General features: G+C 42.5%; 1 long non-coding RNA gene across 2 annotated transcripts in view; it reads left to right on the top strand.

Annotated features, from left to right (window-relative positions):
- LOC131923257 (uncharacterized) overlaps window positions 1-22,386 on the top strand; it is a 28,698-nt gene extending 6,312 nt beyond the window's left edge. The window contains exons 3-5 of one of the 2 annotated variants that reach the window (XR_009382555.1): window positions 5,385-5,649; window positions 8,503-8,834; window positions 20,779-22,386. This is a non-coding gene — a long non-coding RNA (uncharacterized LOC131923257). Of the gene's footprint in view, window positions 1-5,384; window positions 5,650-8,502; window positions 8,917-20,778 lie in introns of those variants that run through there. The other variant, XR_009382554.1, reaches the window with a different exon arrangement.
- The last annotated feature ends 979 nt before the right edge of the window (window positions 22,387-23,365 follow it).

Raw genomic sequence — 23,365 nt, 5'->3', positions numbered from 1 at the left:
TAAACTTCGCGTGATGGAAAATATCAACTATTTATGTAAATAGGAAGGGATCGCGCACTGGCGGGCACCCACCAGACATCTTTCCAATTACTTTTCAAGTTTACAGCCATAAAAAAATGGTCTCGTGGTTAGCAAATCACTCTGATACTGCACAGTTACATTTTCAACTAAAGCCATATTTGCAACGTGGCAGTTTTGGCAGCCCAGACTTTCAAGACCACATCCTGCCTGGCTTAGTCGTGACGGACCATTCCATCATTACTGAGCTGACTTAGTCTAAACTCCTGAATCTACTCAAGATATTATGCGTATGCTCCCTCCCTTTAAAATAGAATGTGACTTTAAAAGGTCATAAACGTGTTCCTTCTTCAGGTTGCTGCATGCAGACCTCCTTTTCGTCTCTGATAGCAATTTGGCTAGAGAACATGTTTATTGCTTCTGATCTCACCCACAAAAAAGGCCCATGAGGTAACACAGACGGTGCCAGGCTGCCCTAATAATTCATTACACAGCCCATATGTGAGTTTATCTAAACATTTCTTGAAGCTGTTTCTATTTCTAGCTTGTACCAGTTCTGGATAAGCCTGGTGGAGACCCGGAGAAAACAGAAGAGAATCATGAGGCTGTAGTTAGATAATGGAGCCCACATGCATCCGTGGCTCTCCACTAGGCACAATATTGGTCAAATGGACTCCAGAGTTAAGTAGCAAAATTGGTAGTCACATCAGCTAAACCTTTCTCTTTATTGCCAAAGGGCTGATCCTCTAAACCAATAAATCCTCACATAGTTAAAGGTAAGTGCATTTCTTAAATACTCCAGATGCTGTAAGATATTTTATACCTTGAAGTTCAATCTAGACTGGTGGCATTAAGGTTTGTTGAAGAGCTATCACAAGCCTCATCTCCAATAACCATCATCTGGATGTTTGTCTTTATTAAGGAGAAGATGAATATTGTGTATGTACGTGGACGTGTGTGTGTGTGTGTGTGTGTGTGTGTGTGTGTGTGCTGTACTATTGCTTCTTTAGGTTAAATATTACAATGAAGACGACTTTGCATTTCCAAACATGCTCCCTAGTGTCACAGCAAATCAAACCTTTAACACTGCCATGAAGCTAATCTACGTCATATTGCTTATGCTTCCATTATCTGAAGCATCGCACACTCAGCCTTGGTTGGGGGAGGATGATGCAGGGGACCCTCCTAGAGAGAAAACTGGGTGACAACTGTCACAGGGTAGAAAAATCTATACCAAGCAAAAACAACAAAACCTTAAAAAATCCCCAAGGATTGTCCCATGACAACAGCAAATGCGAAAACACATAAAAATGACAAACACTTGTGTATTCTGTGTGATCAGATTCAAAGCAACTTGAATTGCATTAGTTAGAAAAGTCTGTAAAATACTAATTGAGTCTTATTTTGTGGATAAATTTGTTGTGATACAAATAGCTTTGAATTAAAATTCATTGGTTATAGCCTGTGTTTACGCTTTTACCACTTAATGATACTGTTTTTATAAATATATCAAAATAGCTGTCACCCATCAGTACATTCAGTCTTGAACCCCGTGAATTCAAATGGGTTCTGCTGGCATCCCTGGCATCAAATGCAAAGTTGTATGTTCCTAAGAGAGGCATTGTCTTCAACAGAGCTGACTTTTTATAAGTGACACTTTGAGTTTCTCTACTAGAAGATGCAGGCATTTCCATAGTGACCAGAGGGACATGGAGCCTGTCTGTCCAGGTGCTGACTGGGACACTATCGGTCAGGCAAAGGCCTAAGCTGAGTAATCGAAGTTAGCTGAGTTTTTGGTTAATCACAGAGGGCACTTGACCCTGCAGGTACTAAATATATTTCAGGGCTGAGGCTTTTATGCCCAAGGGAAAGAAACCAGAGGGTTGTTTCTCTTTGGCATAGCATTATAGTATCATGCCTATGTAACCATATACATGCAGCCTGCACTGCAGAGCCTGGGTCTCCCCTATCACAGGACGGGTGCTGCACACCCTGCCAGCCTTGCCTGGGGTGCTGTTACCTCTAAGGCCATCTCTTCATCATGTGTACTCCAGCTTCCCAAGACAGCCACCTCCTCAGTCTGGGCCACATGACTGTAATCTATACATGTATAGAACTCAGACTGTAGACAATCCATATGGTCTATAAATTACTTGTAAACGCATCAGCATACTCAAGGTGTTGGTCTCAATTTTCTCTATGGGAGCTCTAAAGCACATATCCAAGCTGTGAGACTTAACATCGAAAGATGGGACAGAAGTCAAATCTCCTCTCCAAACACCACTACACACAGGCTTCACCCATCTCTACCTCTAATCCAACACAGACACTCCACTTTAAAATGATGCTTCATGAGTTGTGTTTTCTAAACTAGGGGATGCGAGCTGGGGAAGTAGCTTGGACATAGAATACCTGTCTTGGAGAGTGAGACGCTAGGTTCCTTGACCAGTACCACAAAACTTAATTAATTAATTAATTAATCATTAATTAATGTCAAGGAGAGATTTCAGTTGCTACAGTGGTTGCCTTGCAAGCATGAGAACCTGAACTCAATCCCCAGAATCTGTGTTTCAAAAAGGGAAATGCAGGCTTGGTAGTTGGTGTGTGTCTACAACCCCTGCACTGGAAAGGCAGGGATAGGCAGGTCCTCGATCTTCACACCTATGTGCACGGATGTACAGGCAGGCAGGCAGACAGACAGACAGACAGACACACACACACACACACACACACACACACACACACACACAGAGCGGGGGGTGGGGGTGGGGATGACTAGAAATCACAGAACTAAAGAGAAGGACAGACACCCAAACTGAAAGTTCAGCTCAGGAGACCATCTACTTTGGTATGAAGGATAGCAGAGGAGGCTGATGGCTGGAATCTTCCTCATGGAATATCGTCCCACTAATTTCAAGGGACTCTTTCCCACCTCACACCTTGTCACCGCATCTAAAAGCCGGACTGATGTGTGGTGTGGAGACGGGCGGGAATCCACGGTCATTGACTAAAACCACTCAGTCTCAGCCCCAACCCCAGCCAGACCTTATCTTGACATGACCTTTATGATCTCTGTGTACAAGGTTCCAAAAGTGCTGTTTGTCTTTAACAACGGGAGGTTTGGACTTCTTTAAGCATATGGACCAGGTTATCTGAGGGCATAGTTTCCTTTTCTGTTTGGGTGGTAGTCTGCAGGCAAGCGATTGCATGAAAGGATGACTTTTGTAGTAACTGACGTCAAGTGGTGGAAAGGTGAGTGAAGGGAACCACAGATCTCCAACCATCATGGTGTGTGTGTGTGTGTGTGTGTGTGTGTGTGTGTGTGTGTGTGTCTGTGTGTGTGTGTGTGTGTGTGTGTGTGTGTGGTGGGGAGACCCTCATCTGCCATAAATAACCCAGTCACTGGGAACTGTCAAATTGTGATTCCTCTCAGTCTTTCTTTATCCATTTATCCAAGGTCAACCTGTCTCTAAATAGGATAGGCTCCAAGAAGGCAGAGACAGTTTCTATTTTGTCTATCTTTTACTGCTTTGGTCAAGCACCTAGAATTGCTATTGAGCAGATAATAAATATTTGTCAAATACACATCCTTGAGGGAGTAATTTTTCTGAGCCGGCAGGGGAAATACACTTAAGCTTCCCTGCTTTAGAACGTTGAACTTAATCTTAGCTGCTGAACCGACAACTGTTTGTAATCTGCCCCCTCAAATTCAAATATTTTCCAGTCTCATATCTTGCACCAGAACTGTAGAGCACAGGGTGTGGGGAATTAATCATAAAAATCCTTCTTCCCTCCCTCCCTTCCTCCCTCCTTTCTCCTTTCTCCCCACTCTTTCCCTTCTTTCTTCTTTCTCTTCTCACGTCTTTGATTGGAGCATGCTAATCAGGTAAGCATGGGTTTAGCAATCACAGGATGCACAACTAAATGTCAGAGGCAGCACTTGGTGGATTATTTCTGGTTCGGGTACCATTTTACCAGAGGGAAAGAAACCAGCCAGTGGTAACATGTATGTCCTCTCCCAACCCAAGTCTTGTAAAGTAGAAAATCTTATCAGAAATACGTAATCAATTTAAGCTTATTTTATGCAAATTACACCCTATTAAGGAGGCTGTGAACAATCTCTCTAAAAACAAGTTTCTGTGGGCTTTTTTGGCACAGCTGTGATCGACAGTACTAAATGCCAACAGACTTTGCATATTTAAAATATTTAATGATGGGGAGAAAATATAAAATTAATTATCTTCGTGAGAAAAAAACCTGTCAGACAGCTAATTTATTAAAAACTAGTTTAGAAAATTATTACATAAAACATTTCTAAATAAGAGAAATTGATCTACCTAATAATAGCTACTGGAACTACACCAGTCACACTGAATTCAGATTTATGTTGCACTCCAGTCCAAATAATAGATGACATAAATTATACTTCTAATATACAATCGGTTGCCCATGGTAATCTTAGTCAAAAGGAAGGCTCATCAGCCCCTATTCACAGGTCTCAAGGTTTTATACCAGGGCTATTTCAGGGAATTCAGGAAACTTTAATACTTCAACTATGCCTGTAAAGTATATTTATTTTTTCTGGAGTGTGCTCCGGTTTCTATGGTTTATTCTGAGACAGCTAGTATCCCACTACCCTCATCATTTTCAACTTTTAGCATTGGAGAGCTCTTCCTGTTTTCCAAACTATGAGCATTAAATAAAGAAATGTGTACAGCATCATTACACATGTGTGAGGTGACCGAAATGGTTAAGCAATGCTGCGTTATTAAAACATCGCATTTGTCTGAGACTTTCAACTTCACATAGGGAGCGCACTGTTTGAAAAGAATGAAACTATAAGGTTTTATTGCTTGGAGATATTTATGCACATAGCTCCCTGAAATGGAAAGGCACACACTTTATCGCCCTGCTTCCATAACTCAAAACTGTTGAATAGATTTAGTATTTTTTTTAAAAAATGAATTAAAACCAGACCTGGGCAATTTAAGCTCTGAAGCTGGTGGTTTCCATAATGTGTAAGGAGAAAATGGTGATGATGGAGAAGCCTCCACCAGTGCGAGCTGTGGGCTCCGAGAAACCAGGACATGGAGTGCCAGCCTAAGACCTGGGTTAAGAGTGGGGGATGCAAGCCAAGTCAAATGATGGAGAGCAGAGGGGGAGCGGTCGGCATCCCGGATTCCAGAACATTCTTCCTCAAAATGGAGGCGGTCCATGGCAGGGATCTCTTCTTGGGAACCTAAGATGGAAAAAGTTAACTTTAACTTGCCGTTGCCTCAGTCCCCAAGAATTGCTATTTCTCGGCTTGTAGAGATTGATACCAAAATTGAGCACTCTGGCCTCTTTTTGTCTTATCTTACCAATAGGAGAGCGGGCAGTGCACCTCTAAGGCTGTGTTAGTTTGCCTAAAGCTTCACGGCTGACCTCACGCTCCTTCGTCACCCCAGCCTTCATGTGCAGTTCCATCCTCGACTTCTCAGGAGGATACTGTGCTCATCTGGACTCCTGAAAGTGAAAGGTCCAGAACCTTCAGGAAGAATTCCCACACTGCAGCTTAACACATTCCTTTCATTCTGGCTTTAAAAAGTGCCGAAAGGAAGGCCTGGATTTCCATCTCCTCTAATTCATTTGGTAAGTATTTGTTTCATGCCCTCTGCGGGGAGACATGGAAATAAAAATACAGAGCCGAGTGAAATCATAACAAAATAGCAAGATCCTGAGGGAAGAGATGCACGTGCGGCACAATGAGAATCTTGCAGATATGCACTACATCACTGGTAGCATACAGACAATAATCACCTTTTGCGTGATTGAATAGGAAAGGCTTTGCGGCAGAAGCTGCCACCAGCTGAGCAGGGCTATTAGCAAGCTGTTGGGTCCTAGGCTGCACCAGGCTAGGATGTCTTTGGGAAACATTTGCTCTTTTAACCCCCTGCTTTCTTTTTGCTCTGCAGTCTTTGGATCCCAATCCGGATCCTACATTCACATCCTGTCTAAGATCAGAGCTGCGTGCTCTCTTGCTAATACCAGAGAAAGTAACATGCCATCAAACTGACTTGGTCCCCATGCTCGTTCACATTTGCCCCAGTTCCACGGCCACTTCTTGTTGACAGCTTGTGATGCACCCATGATTACAGAATTGCAGAGATATGCATAGTATATTGCTTTATTTCAACACTTGTTTTATGTTGCAACCTTATATTCATAGCGCCTTTCCCCAGCCCATTAGTAGAAATCCTGCATCATTTTTATTCTGTGCTAAATGTGTTGTGTGTGCATCTGTATAGAGAGGTAGTGTGTGCTGGCAGTGTGCACCTAGGGGTCAGAGAGGGTGTCCACTCTACCATCTTCCAGTTTAGTCCCTTGAGACAAGGTCATCACTATGCTTGAGGCTTGCCACTAGGGCTAGGCTGGCTGCTCATTGAGTTCCCAGGATCCACGTGTCTCTGCCCTCCACAACACTGGCTGGGGTTACATGCACATACTTCCTCGCCCAGCTTTTATGCAAGTGCTTGGAATTTGAACTCAGGTCCTTGTGATTATACAACAAGCACTCCTACCCACTGAGGCATCTCCTCAGCCCCCTGCTCGTTCTTTTAATGGCAATACAATATTTCATGGCGGAGACACATTGAATTTTCCATCCATTGCTATCAAAAGCTGGAAACTGGCCTCCGATTTATTTTTCTCTTTGCTGCAGTTGAATAATAATGCATTTATATCCTTAGATATTTTTACTTCTCTATTGTTGATTTCCAGGAATGAAATTGTTAGGGAGAAAACACACACACACACACACACACACACACACACACACACACACACACACACACTCTCTCTCTCTCTCTCTCACACACACACACACACACTCACACAAATTTTAATAGATATTTCCAGGCAGGTTGCTTTCAAAAACTGTTTTAATTCACACTACCAATGTGTGAGAAAATATTCTTTCTGTATTCCTGTCAGTAACAGATGTTTGTACTTTTTTTTTTCAATTTTTAGGAATTGCTTTCTTATTTTGAATCTATTTAAATATTTAACTATATAAGACATTTGCGTGATTCCAGAATCATATTCCTGCAATCAACTATATTCAAAGAAGCCTAATTCTTGCCAACATCCCAACATCCTATAGCTTTCTTTTCTCATACCTAATAACGTTTATTAACTTTTCCAAAGTATTTTATTTTTAATTGTGTGTGTGTGTGTGTGTGTGTGTGTGTGTGTGTGTATGTGTCTATGTGTGGGTATGTTTACATGAGTTAAAGGTGCTCTTAGAGACCAGAGGTATTGGACATCCTTGGAGCTGGAATTACAGGGAGTTGTGAGCCACCCAACATGGGTGTTTGGAACCACACTTGGGTCCTCTGAAAGAGCAGGAAGTACTCTTAACCACTAAGGCATCTCTCCAGCCCTACTTTATCCTTTTAATCCTTTGCCTTTCACAAAATCTACCATTCCACATGTGTTTCTTTCCCCTTTTAACTTACGATATGTCTTGTTTCTCATCTATGTGGACATGGATGACAACCTTCTTTGTTGTTCCTATGGATACCAAGCATTGTGCTACATGAAGCCATCCTAGGCTACTCAACAAGTTTTCAGTTAATGAGTATCAAGGTCAATTTCAGTCTTCCACTATTTTAAAAAATGTCATTGTGAATAATCTTTCACGTAAATCATCTTAGATTTTCCAGCATATTTTAGGCTACGTTTCTAGAAATTAGACTGCTATGTAAAGGGCATATTACATGAATATATAATTATGTAATTGTCTAGTTATTACTAGTACCCTTCCACTGGAGTTGTACAACATTTCATTTCTACCAGAAATAAAACAGTGACTGCTTTTGCAATATTTCTAAAATTTTGCACTTGTAAAGCCATAGATTTTCATCAACATGAAAAATGATGGTTTCATTTCATTTGTGTTTCTTTGTTAGTGAGATCGTGAATTTTCTCATATATTTTAAATTCCATTCATTAACAGCCTTGGGTCTGGGGGGTTGTTGTTTTGTTTGTTTTTTTTTTTAAGAATTATTTTTTCACGTATTTTGTCCGTTATTCTATTGGATAGTTGTGTTAAGCTAGCCCTGCTTTGCCATGCAGGGCAGTGGACCCCAGCAGGGACGTTTGGGGTCTGACCATGTAGGTGCCATGCAAATCCACAAGAGTCTGTTAAAGGATCTCAGAAATTCATCAAGATATAAAATGGGGATAATACACTCACGGATACAGAACAAAGCAGACTGCTTATCCCGCTGTCGTGGTCCTCCGTTCCGCCCAAGGGTGATGGGAACCCACAGTCTGGTCTCCGAACACTCAAGAGAGAGCAAGCACACACCCATGCCCCCTCCTCAGTTTTAACCGGTCACATACCCAGAAAGGGCCTCGCCCATCGGACCAGATAGCCCAAAGGTCATCGGTTAAATTGGAACGAATTCTCACAACAGTTTTGTCTCCTGTCAACCTTCTTAGCATTATGCAATTTAGTGATCAACCTTTTGTGATTGGAATTTCAAATAATTTTAAATCTTGCCGTTTGTGACTTGAGACCTGCCTGGCATCAAGACAGAACATCCCAGTGCTTCTGTCTAGACCAGGATTAGAGGTCAAAATCTGAAGAATTGTTTCCACTGGCTGTGTGATGCCTTTGCACTATCATGACTTTTCAAAAGCTTCAACTCAAACCATGCGTACGTTGGAGAACATTGGAGGACCATCTGAGCCGCTAAGGCCGCTACCCACAATGCCTCTCTGTCTATGGAACTGAACGCTCAAGTTATCTGCTCCAGACATACAGTGTTGAGGTAGGTGTGGGATAACAATTACGTACATTTACATTCAAATAGGGATCAAAATGGAAAGTAAAGCAGCTGCCTGTGGTGCAAATTGAGTTGAAATTCTCTCTGGGTAAACTTCCCCGGGTGTCACGTGTTCTGCGGGTTTTCAACTTGACCCTCTGCTCTGTACTTCACCCTCTATGGTCTTGGTTCTGCCCTCTGGTGAATTCTCCCTGCTGCATGAAAACAGGTCCTGCCATCTCAGCTGAGCAGTTTTATAACCTCTTTCCTGTCAAAAGAGTGTTGGACCTGAGAGCCTGGTTAACCTCTTGGAATTCTCAGCTCAACTTGTAGTGTTTCTGCTAATGCAAAAACTCACCAAGCTTTTGTTCCGTACTCAGTGGCTGTTCAGTCCTTTATATCTTGTGTAGGATATTTCACCTCTGTCTTTGGCTTCTGCTGAGATGCCTGAGAGACATTGTCCAGAAGTTTCTAGGGTTCTTTAGCCTGATGGAGATAATCTGTGATTCCTAATTTCATTATTGAAATAATTTCATTATTTCAACCTTCTGATCCTTCAGAACTACAGCAAGGGAATCCCGTAAAATATTTCACAATCCCTATCCTTTTCTTTATGTCATACTGTCAGACGTATTTTCTTAATTTCTGCATCATCTGCTATCTAGAAAAATTGAAGAGTTTCAAATAATGCTTTACCTCCTAAAATCACAGAGAATGAGGACGAGTTCATGATGTTTTGAGAAATCTACAGCTAGAGATGTGATCCAGTGGGTGAAGTACTTGCCATGAAAACAGGAGGGCCTGGGGTTGGTCCCCAGAAGTCACATAAAAGCCATGTATGGCAGCATGTCTGCCACTCTGGCTGTAGGGACCCAGACCTGGAGCTCATTGGCCAGCCACTGAATCAATAAGCTGCAGGTTCAAAGAGAGACCCGGGTTTAAAGGACTATAGAGTGGAGGGAGAGATTGAGGAAGACATCCAACAGTGACCTTGAGCCTCTATTCGTATTAGGCATTCAGACAGTACATGAACACTTATGCACATTCACATGCACACACACACACACACACACACACACACACACACAAGTGCATACACCTCTTGGGGAGGAATTTCAAGCTTATTTCACCGACTTTGGAAAACATCTAAGTCAATGATTCTCAACTAGGAGTAATTTTGCTCCCTGGGAGATACTTAGTAATGCTTAAATAGCTCTGTGGTCCTCACACTGGGGAAGAAGCAGTAGATGACACAGATTTCTGGATGGTAGAGACCACAGATCTGCTAGACATCTGCCAGACAAGGCAGCCCCTGTCTCCTAATAAATAGTTAGCTGCTCTCAATTCTCAGCATTGTTGATGTTGAGACGTTCTGACTTAAACAAACCCTTGTATTTTGAGACCGAATATACTTGGACCTGCAGAAGTGAAGGGAGATACTCTTTACATGCTCTGAGATCAGAGCTCATTCCCAGCAGCCATTACTCCCTGCTTTCCAACCATTCACTGGCCACAGCTCCCTCAATTGGCACTTGACACATAGGTAAGCAGGCAGGCAACTCATTTCAAGCATATTGTAAACATTTTTCACTATTAGCAGTTTGAGCAAGCTGCTGTATTTCAAAATCAAGAATAATGGTAACGATCACTCCCCATTGGTGCATGGAGAACACACGAGAATCTCAGCCTTCACCATGCCACTCAGCTTGGCAGTGATTGGCAGTCTTTGATCTGCTTTTACAACCCTGATAATCCAGGATGCCTTTTCCCTTGCACATCATTTTTGCCAATATAGACAATCTAGATTTACAATTAAGGTCTGTTGAAAATGTCAAGTAGTCCTACCTCTTCTGATAAAATGTGGATCCTGAAACTACACTTACCTTTTTTACCATGGACTATTTTTCCTCCTAAGAACTTTTCCTCCTAGTAAGTGATGGGTAGGCCTGTGAACTGACTCCGTGAGCAAAGCACTTGCTGCACAGAACCCTTGCAAAGCCCTACATGGTGGGTCTGTAACCCTAGTGCTCCTACAGTAAGACGTGAGACAAAGGCAGAGACATGAGACTCCCTGGTTAGCCTGGCAAACAGTATCAAACAACAAACACTGTCTCAACCAAAGCAGAAGGCAAGAGCCAATACCCAAGAGGAGACTACTGTCATATTTACAGGAACTGTGGGACTGACTAATGGAATCAAACACCCATAGTGGTAATCAAAAAGGTGGTCCTCAGTAGGCATTTGCTCTGTTTTGTTTTGTTTTCTTAATCTCTTGCTTGCTTGATAAAGGCAAATTCATATACTCTGCACACGAATATTCTCAAATAAGTACAAAGCAAAGTATCTGCTATCATACAATTACATCCAATGGCTTCCTTTGCCAGGAAGATTTTTTTTTCCAGTAGCTAATAGTGTTCCCTCTCCAAGCATAATATTTACTCCCCTGTTTCCTGCACTTGTCAACTGAAGCATTATGGCAGAAGCAGGACTTTGATTTTTGTTCTGTTTTGCTTTTTCCCTCCTACAAAGAGGGAAACCCTAAATGGCCTTTCTCAATCTTCAGAAGGAAAATGTATCCACCAAATGCTAGAGAATGTTGTATTATTGTTGTTCTGGAAAAAAAATCGATGAACTTTCTACTGTCATGATTATACTTCAGAACGATCGGAAAAGTGGTGGGTTCAGGCTGCTGTCTGACTAAATCTCATATCAAAAGAATGAAACCTTAAGGGAATTAGAAGTTTGATCCAATCGAATCAGATTTTTTTTCCAGGCATCTCTTGTTCGTATTTGTGTTTTTCCTGTCAGCTTGGGAAAAGCTACCCCATTTGGAAACTCAGTTATCTAGGAAGGGGCAGCGCCACGCATGAGCCCTGCTCACTCTTTATATTTATAAAGCTAGTCCAAGTTGCAGCTTTTGCTTAACTGTTTTCTTCGATTTGCTCATTCTTCAGTTAACAACCTCGGAGCCACTGATTCTTTCTAAGAATCTAGCATCTTAGGGGAGTTGCAATGGAAGGTGGGGATCTTAGAAATGTAAACAAAAATTATACAAAAGAGGCACAAAATGAGTGCCATTCATTCAATGTACTGCCAGGGTTGCAGGGGCCACACTGTTCTTTGTAGAATGACCGTAGACTTCTAACATGCAGTCATCTGTCATAGCTTACAAACTCAGGGATGTCGAGAATAAATTATTTCTTTGTATTGCTCTTAAAAAACATCATACTGCCTGCAGACCATAGGAAAGATGGATAGACTGACAGACACCGACAGATGGCTCTTGAAGGTATTTCTTCGGCTCAATGCAGTTTCTATGGTACTGTACGGGTAATCACTCGGGTACCCATCTTGGTCAAGGCCAAGCAGTCAAGCACTGGCGTGAACTTGCTCTTCGGAGCAATTGAACTTGGCTACTTGCCTTAGTGATGCTCAGGTATTCAAAAGCAGATGACAGGGCACCTGCTCCTCCACATCAGTCAGTTGGGCTTCCTAAGTGGGTCAAGGACTTTCTCTAATATTCTTGGACCATTCACAGAAAAGATGCCATGAGAATTAGCATGAAATTCAGCTGCACTTGAAGGGATCTGTCTGAAATTAGGGTTGCTCGGGCTAATGCCTTGAGCACACCAGGGATTCCAAATTCTAACCCCGATTCTGAAAAAAATCACTTAGAATAATTTCACTAATGGCGCCTCTTCTTTTAACTCTGTCCTGTCTTTCTTATGAGTGAGGGAAATGCTGCAGCTTCCCAGAAGGTGATGTGAAAGGTCTAAACAGAGCCAGTGAGAGGGTGCAGTTGGGTAAAGCCCTTGCTCTGTGAAATTGCCAACCTGAGTTCAATTCCTGGAGCCCACAGTGGAGGAAGAGAGCTGACCCTTGAAAGTTGTCCTCCAACCTCCATATGCTCAGTGTGACATGTGTGTGCATGTGAGCACACGTTTACACACACACACACACATAATCATAAGTACACATCATATACACACTAATGCACATGCATCATACGTACACATAATAATAAATAAAATATCTTCTAAAATCAAAATAAAATGTCCTTCTTATGAAACAAAGATTTGAATGATGCTTGATATGCCCAGGCCATGTGTGTGATGGCACATGTCTATAATCTCAGAACATTGGATGTAGATGCAGGAAGCCCAGCATGAGCTATAGAGACCCAGTTTGTTTGTTTTTTTTTAAAGATGCTTGCTAGGTTTGAATATATTTTGTCTCCTCTGAAGTGTGTGTGTCAACATTTGATTGCCGTATGATAAAGTTGGAAAGTGCAGCCTTTAAGAGGTGACCAAGTTGTGAGGGGGCTAGTGTCTCTTTCAAGTGACTGAGTCAGTTCTCATAGTAGTGAACGGGTTCACACTCTCAAGGGACTGGATTAATCATTATGGTGGCAACTTGTCATAACACAAGGCTTGCCTTTATGCTCTGTCTCCTCTCCACTAACACACTGACCCTTTGCTTCACCATCCTTCAAAGAAGCATGATGCTCTTGCCAGATGTGGCCTCACAGTCTTGTATGTCCTACTCTCTGAAAGTACAAGCCTAATTAGCCTCCTTTTAGAGATTGCCCAATTCGACTCAATACATTTGGTTATAGCAGCAGAAAATAGGCTGAGATGATGCTCAAGTAGATTGTTTATAATGACTTTAAGTTCTAAGAGCAGCAGCTGAATTCACTGAAATAAGACTGGGTGCTCAAAGAGACAGTGTGTTTTCTCTCCTCCCTGACCCCTTTCTCTTCTCACACTAAGTGGGAAGGAGAGCCTTGAGCACCTGATTGACACCTAGTGAAGAGAGAGAGCTAGTGAAAAGTGGCTGGCACTTCTTATGATTGCTAGGAACCATTGATATTGGTTACTCCATTTGGGGGACAGATAGTGAAACATTTTCATTGGCTCTAATTTCAGGAAAGTTGGGTCAAAAGCAATGGTGGGGTGGAGCTGGGAGATAGAGAGCGGAAGTGCAAAGGAGGTCCAGACAGAGCAAATGTTATGAGCCACCTGTGAGAAGATTAAGTCTGATGGACGTGAAGGAGAAGTTGGGGTGCAGGAGGTGGAAGGCTGAGGTATTCTTTTGTGTTTGGTATGCACTAACAATATACACTTTGCACCTAAGAAAATGTCATTGGGGGAGCTCACTTCCTGCCTCCTTGCTCTACCCATCTGGATCTGAGCCTCAGCTCTAATACTCTCCTCTGTCCCCAGCACCTAGACTCTGTCCTGTTCCCCACTCCAGTCCAGAGGAAGCCATGCTTGACAGAAGGCAGCTCGTCACTTCTCAGGGTTCACAGGTCAGAGCTGTGTTTGCCAAACAGATTCCCTCAGAGGCCTTGAATACACCTTTTAATAGCTTTTAATGTTTCTATATCAACACTGGAGACACTAAGGGAGAAATAAATGTATGTAGAATAAGATGTAATTGCCTAACAGCGTGAATAAAGTATGACACACCTAAACAATGTTCAAGCATTTTATCTGGAAGGCAAAAGAAACAACCTTTTTATTTAGTGGAAGTTTAAGGAAGAAATGCTTTTCAGTCATATGAACTTATCCTTTGAGCTTTGATTTCTAAATTTGGAATAGAAATAACTATCTCTCTGTCACATACACCAGAACATTTTTAAGGTGAGGAATAGAAAAAAAGAAAAGAGAAAATGACTTCTCTCTCTATTTGTGTGGGTGTTTTTAAAAACAGTCATCACTTCAATATGAAAGTGTCACTGTAGCTGCACCGGATGACAAATTTCATTTTAATTTCCTTATCTAGTCACATATTTGAATAGTGTTAACAAGTCATTTCTACTCTGACCCAATAGAGACAAGCACAAAAATTCAAAACCATAAGAAAAACAAAGAATTGCGTTTTTTTTTTAACAATATTTCCTCCCCTGATAGACACCCCACTTCTGGGAACGAGTATGTGCTATGTATGACTCTATTTGTACCTGGTACTCACTGCACGAGCTGAACTGTCAGCCTTTGCATTCCAGGATGGGTACCTGGTGCTCACTGCACGAGCTGAATTCTCACGCTGTGCATTCCAGGATGGGCTGCATGTTACACCAGCCCAATGACAGTAGGCTGCCCTCCCTCAGTCACTCATTCCCAGTCACCAGCACAGCATAAGCCAGGCATGGTGGCACACGCTTGGAAGTAGGAGGATTAGGAGTTCGAGGTCATCCTCAACTCCATAGTGAGTTGGAGGCCAGCCTAGGTTACATGAGACCATGTCAGAAAGGGAGGCTAAAGGGAGGGACAGAAAGGAAAGCCAAGTCTAAACTACAAATGCTTCTAAACCTACTTCTTCATAAAGCCATCGCAAGCTGAAAAGAAGTCAAAAGAGATCAGCCATGCTCTTGTACATTTCCATTAGCTTTGGCTTGGGCAGAATCATCAACACAACGATTATTATAAAAGAATGAATTACTATTGACTGCCTTTATCTTGACTTCTGTAGTTTTTTTCAAATTAAAGACATTTTAATTACATTTATTTAGCGTGTGGGTGTGCACACAATGATATGAGTGAGGAACTCAGAGGACCACTGGTGGTAGCCAGTCCTCTCCTTCTCAAAGGCAGGTCCCCAGACTCAGCTACTCAGGCTCATCACCAATCGCCTTTATCACCTGAGCCATGCCAGCCTTGTTTTGTATAATGTACCAAACACCTGTGTCCAAACACTACTAGCAATGTAGTACACTCAGTGTTGGGTTTTACCCCTCACTATGGCCTGATCCTAGAGCTATATGTAGCCTAAAGATGCTGGCCGGATATGCAAAGGACCATCACACCATGCATCTCCAGGTTAGGAGAAGATAAAAATTCAAATACAGTTTGTACTAATTGCATGCTGCTTTTGTGCCACCTCAGAATCATATGCCGAGCCCCATTAAATCTGGGACCTCCCTCAAAGGGAACCCCAAGCTGAAAGAAAATAGTTAAAGAAAGTAAGATGTTTAGGGAGGTGCTGGAAAGGAAGACAGCTCTGTGGGAAGTCAAAATACTGCCTGAAAGACAGGAGAGATGAAGTATGAGAAAGGGCTGGTGAAGCCAAACAGACCAAAAGGGGTTTGGTTTGATTCTCATGGGTCAAGAGACCCATGGGAACTGGGGGTAGGACAACGCCTTCAAGAGAGACAGAAAGATTTGGAGAGCTGGCATCTACTACGTTGAGGACACTTCTAGGGAGGGGCCAGGGAGCACAACTTTGAAAGTTGGGGCAAGCAGAATGAATGAATGAATGAATGAATGAATGAATGCCACTCAGCCCTAACCATATTCTTAATGATAAATGCAAGGCCTAAATTTATTCCTGGACAAATATTTCTTCCCTCTAACCACATGGTGTTCTGAAAACCCATTGGGGTATCTGAATACAAATTGAATAGAAGACCCAAGGCTAGTTCTCATCACAAATTCCCATCTTTGCAGAACTTGGTGCTCAGAAGAACACTCAGAGGGTGGCTTTGAATAAAGCCTGCATCATCCACTGAGGAATCTTCTCCGTGGGGTGTCTGGGTTTGTTCCACCAACATCCCACCTCTACAATATCAGAATATTTCTTTCCGTTATAACAACTTGGAGAGCTTTAGCATCTGCAGACTCAAACCAAAGGCAAATGACTGTGAGGGATTAGAAGCGGGAGGGAAGAAACTGGAGCATGTTTTTATCCAAACCACAGATGCTCGACCATCTCCTACGACTCGCTGGAAAATAAATAAAGCCATATTGCTGTTTAATATTCCGGGGATTACAGGACTGTTATGTGATCCCTGTGACCCAGTAGCTGAGGTATGTCATCCATTTAAATGATGCCGGTTTATTACATAGTGTTTTGTAGGTGGGCTGGGGTCGTTGGGCCTGGTGCCTTCACAGCTTGGCCATCTTTCAAGTCACAGCCTGCATTTTCACTGCCCAAAATATTTCATCTTCTGTTCTCATCGTTAAGTTAGTGAACATGAAAATATGATGTCTGTTCATTTCCACCCTCCAACTCCTTAACCTAATTTATCTTCTTTAAATTTCTCAGGTTCGTTCTCCCCCAGCTCTCTCCATCTTCCCTTATTGATGCTTACGTAATGAATCAGTTATATTAATGCTCAAAACTTTGTTTTTGTTGCTGTGTGCTTGTCGCTGTGCGAATGTGTTTGTGTGTAGGCAGGTATGTGTCTGTGTGTGTGTGTGTATGTGTCTGTGTGTGTGTAGGTGTGTATGCACACGTGTGTGTGCATACACGTGTGTGTGCATGAGTGTGGGAGCCACAGGACAACCTCAGGTGTCCTTCTTCAGGTGATGCTCATCTTCTTTTTTTTTTTTTTCTCAGTTTTTCGAGACAGGGTTTCTCTGTGTAGCTTTGGGCCTTTCCTGGAACTCACTTGGTAGCCCAGGCTGGCCTCGAACTCACAGAGATCCACCTGGCTCTGCCTCCCAAGTTCTGGGATTAAAGGCATGCGCCACCACCACCCGGTTCACCTTCTTTTTGAGGTGGGCTTTCTCACTGGCCTAGAACTTGCCAAGCAGGCTAGGCTGGCTAACCAGTGTCACCAGAGATCCACGCATCTCTGTTTTCCCAATGAATGCCACCAATCCTGGCTTAAAATCAATCAATCAAACAAACAAAAAACAATAACAACCCCCCCCCCCCATAAATTCTGGAAATGAAACTCAGGTCCTTGAAGGTGACATGCTTTACCAAGTACACTGTCTCCTAAGCCGCTATGTTCATTTTGGGGAACTGTTTTCCTCAGAAATGAATCTGTTCAATTTCTAAAAGTTCTTCATTTAACTGGTTAATTCCTTGTTGTTCTTTCCACCGCACAAATCTGATGCCCTTCTTGTAGGAGGAGTTTCGCTAACACGCCTTCGTGTCAACTTGCGCGGAGGCTCATCACCCTAACCTCCACTGCGACGCTATTTTCATTTGACGGGTCCTCATACCCTTTTCCATCCACGTATAGATAGTGATGACTCCATAGATCATCTTTATGTCACCTGTCAGAGAAGAATTAACTCACCCGTGCTTTGCGGCTCCTGCAGAGTCTAGATGCTGCCAAAGCCGAGGCTGGCTTCTTGATTTACCAACTTTCTTTCCCCAAGGCTCCTCCCTGGGAAACCTCACCCTGGAGGACTTTTATTTTAAAAGGAAATCGAGCAGCTTGGCAAGGGCCTTGGCTTTGATGGCTCAGTGGGAACACATTGAAGGAACGTGTTATAGAGTGGGAGACATATATTCCTTTTATGTGCGGCGGATAATGAGGTATACTGATTAGTCTAACTCACTGAGGCAAATCGCTACATAGTTTTAAAAGGTCTCCTCTTCAGTGCACAGTAATTAAATTAAAGTTAAAATACTGTAATTATTTAGAACCAGGATGCCACTTTTTTTTTAACTGACTTTGTGAACTTATAGGCTCAAATAAATGCAAAGATAAAATGGCATAGCACAAGCTGGCTATATATTATCTTGTCTATCTTGGATTTAGAATTAAATTACTCTGGAGTTCAGAGGTTAATAAGAAACACAAGATCTATCCTCTGTATAACGGTAGCTTTATGTTGGCTGAATTGAAAATATCAATAGAGAAGAGTAATTTGACTATGTACACAGAAGTATGAAGCTTTAATGTACACACAGGTATATATGTCATACTGGAGCTCTTTCCTCATGAAAGGTCTCCTATGCAGCAAGAACTATGCATTATATGCCCTATGTGCTTGGGGCCCACATCCAAACCACAGGACCAGATAGCCATTACTGAAATTATTTTAGAGACAGACATGCCATTCACTACTAATTCCTTCCTTTCTACCTTCCTCCTGTCTTTCCTTTCCGGGTCTCCATGGTCAATCCCTTTATTGGCTTGCTTCATCAATCTTTATCTCCCATGCATATGTTAATTCTTTGTCTTATTTGTGCCAACCTCATGACAAATTCACACCAAACCTCCGTCAGACCCTAGCTGGACTCTGGCAGCAGCCCCCAGCTTATCTTCTGACATTCCTGCCCCTTCACCCTATGTTCTTACAGCAAACATGATCATGCTGCTTTGGTGCTTAAAGCATCTCCATGGTTTCCCATATGTTGCTCTTACTTGAAAATACTTAACACAGTCCTCTCAACTCAGCAAGATTTTGCCCCCTCTGCCTTGTCAGGCTCAAGCTACTGCCGTCTTAATACACAGTGGCTTCACTCTGCACCTTAAATGGTCAGTCATGTGACCTGCCTCAGTACTTTGATCAAGGAAGTCTCCTTTGATCACACCCGTCACAGTTAGCTTTCACTGTCAACCGGACACATAGCAGAGGGTCACCTGAGAAAGGACTCTCAAATGAGGAGATAACCAGACCAGATTGGGGGTAGGGGGTTGTCTTGATGGTTCATTGACTGTAGGAGAGCCCAGCTCACCAGAGGCTGTGCTGTTCCCTGGCCTGGTGGTCCTGGGTTGTATGAAAAAGGAAATCAAACAGACAAACAACTAGCAAGCGTGAGCTGTTGAGAGAGACAGTGAGCACCAGTCCTCCATGGTTTCTGCTTGAGTTCTTACCCTAGCTTTGCTCTATGATGGACTGTAATGTGGAAGTGTGAACCAAATAAGCCCTTTCCTCCCCCTATGGCGCCTTCTGTCAGGGTGTTTTACCACAGCCACGGAATGTAACTGGGGCACCACCCTAGGAAAGATCTGTTACACCATTTCACTGCATTCTGTTTCTTTCCCCCACAGGACTTAGTGTGATCCATGAATATGCATTTCTGGAGGTAGTTATTTGACTACGATGTTTCTCATTTCCCGACAGCCTCCTTGAAGATAGGAGCCTGTCTTTTGTTTGCGTTCTACTGTAATCCAGTGCTTAGCAAAATGCTGTGTTTAGCAAACATTTTGGCCAAGTGTTTGATTTCTTTTCCCCTTACTTTAATAGCCGCTCTAATTACCAAATACAAAGGGAAACAAATTTCTTTCGAGAAAGAATGGAAAAACAGGTGGAAGCAACTTGCCGATGTGAAACTGGCTTCCGGTTTGCTGTGTTTTTATGGTCAGAGGAAGAGGGTGTCATTGATTTGTCACGATGCCTGGACTGGCGCACTCTCCTGTGAACAGACTCACGTTTTCTGGAAACTCAGAACAGATAGGAAAATGTGTCAACTTGGTTAAAACCAATAGTCCACATGAATCTAATAAAGAGACCTAAGAACGTAGACTCTCAGGAAATGGTAAGCAAGAAGGAACCAGAATATTTAGACCAAGGGAAAAGAGTTGGAAACTTGGAAGTGTCAGATCTTGAGGGACTGTTTGGGTAAAGTAAAGCATACACTAACACACTCCCGGCAATGGAGTAGTTGACCATCCCACAAGAGGAAGTTGCCAAGCACAACCGAGTATCAGGTAGGATGGGCTCATCTGGCATCCAGGTTTATCTTGTGTGCCATTAAAATAACTCAGTCCAGCATCCAAAGTATCTAAAGAGCCTTCAAACTACCACAGTATTTTCTCAAACTGAGAAGAAAGTACATCTAAAATAGAAAACAAGATGGTGAAGTCCTCATTCCCAATGTCAGTCACATGTTACAGGTGCCAGGTGCCTCTAGCCTTCACCTCCACAGCTGCTAGTGCTTACCTATTCTCCTGTACCTAGATCTGGGTTTGTCTCTCAAACCTCTCCTGTACAGCCCATGCTTGCACGATGTGTAGAGAAAGTATCCAGGTCTCTAGCTATTGTTTGCCCATTCCCAAACCCCGAGTTCCCCAGGAGTTGACTGACAATGTTTATAATTGAATGGTATATAGTTAAAAATTACTACCCTTGTCCATTTCATTGAAAATGTGCAATTCCACATTATGATGAAGCAAATAAAACCCTGATTTAAGTTTCAGAATTTATGGGGTAGATTTCATGTGGTGTCATATTTAAAAACCTTTGTTTTCTCCCTCTTCCAGGTACCTTATAATAATGGGCACATGATGTCTCTGCTGACACCTGGGAATGCTACACTGTTTGGGTGGGACATGTGTGAGTGGGACATGACACTGATGAACACCCTGAGAGTTGTTGGACAGTGGGGGACATTAGGTACCAAGACACAGAGTCAGAGCAGACACTTGGAGAGGAATATATGACAGGCAGGAAAAAACAACAAGCCTGAAAACAGCCAACCCATGTTCTCACTGTATTTGAGCTAAACCTACCATGGAGGTTTCAGAGAGGAAGACATCTGAGCCATGGGTCATTAATACAACCCAGGAAAACCAACTAGAAACAATCAATCCAACATTGAGGGTCAAAAATATTGTCATCAAGGTGCATAAATGAGCCAAGGACCACATCTGTTCAGAAATGAGTGATTGACCCTTGATGAAGTGTTTCCTCGTGCCTTCTGCCACAGTGAGAACTAGCCCCTGAAGTGAGGCTCTTCAGGTGATGGGAGCGTCAAAGCAGGTTGTGCTATACTGTGTTTTCTGCTGCAGAAGCCCATTTAGGGTTTTCTCTTTCGCTACCTAATGAGATGTTTTAGACTAATTACAGGCTTCCCACAACTTTTTGAAAGACAGGAGCAGTGTTCAAAAAACAAATTATGGTGAGGATGTCATGCCAGGAAGAAAGAAATAAGACGCCACCTGGTCCCCAAAACTTGGTATGAAAAAAAAAATAGAGACCAAAATACACTTCATCCCATTGGTGAAGGAAGTCTCTCCTAAGTAAATGCTAGACTAGGATAGTTTCAAAAACACATACCTTACAGGAAAACCTGACTGCTCAAAGACTAGTTGGCTGCCAGCCACCATGCGCTATATTTGAATTGAAATTTCCAATGAAATCCCTTCTAAAACTCGTGTAAGAACTTCTGCGTTGGTTGTGAACTTTCACTACCCAGTGGAGCCACTACCCTGAGGCCTGTTGAGTCTGTGGATTATTTATAGGCTGGTCCATAATTTGCATCATATTTGCATATTGTAAATATTTGCACACGTGGGTGTTTTGCCTGCCTATATATCTGTGCACCACTTGCATGCCTGATACCCAAGGAAGCCAAAAGAGACTGTCATAACCCCTGGAACTGGAGCCACAGATGGTTGTGAGCCACCATTTGGGTGCTGGGAATCCAACCTGAGTCCTATGGAAGAATAGTCAGTGCTTCTAACTGCTGAGCCACCCTCCAGCCCCATCAACATCATGGCTGTTTGATATAATACTCTTATCTGATATATTTGAAAACAGTGTGTGTAATCCTATTTCTCTCTAAATCTTTGCGGTAAAAGAGAAATTGATGCTATCTGTTCTAACTTCCTGGTTTTTTCATTACTCTTCAAAGAGAAATAGGGAAAGGACAAAAAGGAAGAGGAACTGCTAACACTCAAGGTAAACTTACAGCCAAAGAGACCACCTCAGCATATATCTGTAATTTGCTAGGAAGACTCCATGTGCAGGCTTCCACAATCAATTGTTTGGGTTCTTTAATTGAATGCATGTGTCCAAAGATAAAGTGTTTGGGTTCAGAGGGCAGGGGATTCATTAGAAGAAGTTCCTAATAAAAGTGATTCAATCTTTGTATTTAGCTTTTAATATAAAAAATTAATTAACATCTGCATTATGAGACTTGACCTCCCCAGGGAAAGATAATCAATTCTCCCAATCCACGAGGGGCTCTGCAGAGTACGTAATTCCTAATTGTGGTGCTGATCAATCATGTCAGTGGCTCAGGGGGACTGTAAATGATGCCCACAACTGTTGGTCTTGGGGCTTCTTAATGCCAGTTGTCAACACCATAGTATAAATATATACTTACAGTGGGACTGTTTAATTATAATATTGATTAAATTATTGCAGCCCCTGGCATAATGTGTGAAGGCGGCATACTCTCTGGAAGGAATACAAGACAAATGAAAAGCCTAGCCATAGCTTCACAAATCACAAGAAAACCGTTCCTTATAGCCCCACAATATGGACTTTTACTACAAAGGACTCTTGCCTTACTGAGGAAACAGGGGTTTTTTTTTAGTTGGAGATCAGAACACACAAAGAAAGAGCCTATGGACTGGAGAGATGGTTCTGTCAGTAAAGTACTGGCTGCATCAACATTGGGATCTGAGTTTGATTCCCCAACAACCCACATAGAAAGCTAAGTAAGATGACATGTACCTGTAATGCCAACTGGGGACGGGAAACAAGAAGATGACTAGAGCTTACTGGTCTACTTGTCTAGTCTTCCCTGAAGCTTCAGATTTGGCAAAAGACCCAGTCTCAAAAAATAAGATGGAAAGCAATCAATGTATAAACCAACATCAACCTCAGGACTACACACACACACACACACACACACACACACACACACACACACACACACACACACACGTTTACATACATAGGTACACACAAAAGAAAAAAGAAGGAAGAGCTGATAACTTCATGGATAAAGTGTTTGTTCTGCAATGGTGAGGACCAGAATTTGGCTATCCAGAATCAACATAAAAGCCAGACTGGCCTGGCAGCTGCTTGAAATTTTAGCACTTATGAGGAAGAGATAGC

The sequence above is a fragment of the Peromyscus eremicus genome, chromosome 13 (assembly GCF_949786415.1).
Source record: "Peromyscus eremicus chromosome 13, PerEre_H2_v1, whole genome shotgun sequence".
Classification (NCBI taxonomy): Eukaryota; Metazoa; Chordata; class Mammalia; order Rodentia; family Cricetidae; genus Peromyscus; species Peromyscus eremicus.
Note: the sequence above shows the minus strand (reverse complement) of the source record. Positions and strands in the feature narration are given on the sequence as shown.